Raw genomic sequence first — 1106 nt, 5'->3', positions numbered from 1 at the left:
ACTATAATGCTACAAGAGTAACCTTTTATTTAGGTGAAACAGTGAAGTACATCCCTTTCTACTGGCTGTGGGTGTGTTGCCCTGCAAAGTCTGACTTCTCTACATACAGGTCCTATAGGGTTGCCACCGTTCCAAATGGCCAGAGTGGGACATATTCTGTAGAAATGTCAGACATTCCAGGACTAAATATACCTACAGCCATGCATAGTAGGATTACATGTATTTGCACAAATAAAAGCTTAATCTAGTTGCATTTGAATTGCTTATGCTACTTCACATAACATATAGAAGTGTCATATATAAAATAACTGTTGCATGCAATTATTAATGAAACGTAGAATATAATAATGTCCTGTAATCTGGACATGTGCTATGTCTTGATTATTTTCGCACTGTCCCTCACAAAGTGGGACAGGTGGTAACCCTAAAGTCCTACCTTGGCCAATTGAGAAGGTGGCAAACCTATAATAGGTATGCGGTAGTATGACCCATCCAACGGATATGGCTACCACAACCCAACTCCTCGTTTGTAATGCAGGGTCTCGATTCCCATGTATCAGCCAGATGGGAGCAGAGTGTATGTGGAACACACAAATATGATTAATTCACTGGACAGGCCACTGATTCTGTACAGCCGAACACCATGCCATCACCTAATGGGCAGCCATTCCCGATACTGTAGTCATGTAGTCCGATGTGATAGGCATTACAAGGTGGGAGCAGATTGTAAGAGGAACACACAATTATGAATGATTCACCTGACAAACCACTGATTCCATACAGTTGAATGCCATGCGGTCGCCTAATGGGCAGCCATTCCCAATACTGTAGTCAGGAGTGGCCTTAGGTCAACTGGTGCCCTAGGCAGGGGGCACAATGGCACCCCCGACCACATCATCCAGTGCCCCCAGCCTGGTCTACCTACAACAAATAAATACTGGTAAAGTGCACCCACTAAAGCGGTGCCCTAGGCGGCTGCTTAGTTGGCCTATGCCTAAGGCCGGCTATGACTGTAGTCATGTAGTCCAATGTGATAGGCATCACAAGGTATGCCTAGGAGGAACACATGAATATGAATGATTCTCCGGGCAGGCCGCTGATTCCGT

This window comes from Protopterus annectens, chromosome 8.part0 (genome assembly GCF_019279795.1).
Source record: "Protopterus annectens isolate FY-2018-M chromosome 8.part0, PAN1.0, whole genome shotgun sequence".
Lineage (NCBI taxonomy): Eukaryota > Metazoa > Chordata > Ceratodontiformes > Protopteridae > Protopterus > Protopterus annectens.
Note: the sequence above shows the minus strand (reverse complement) of the source record.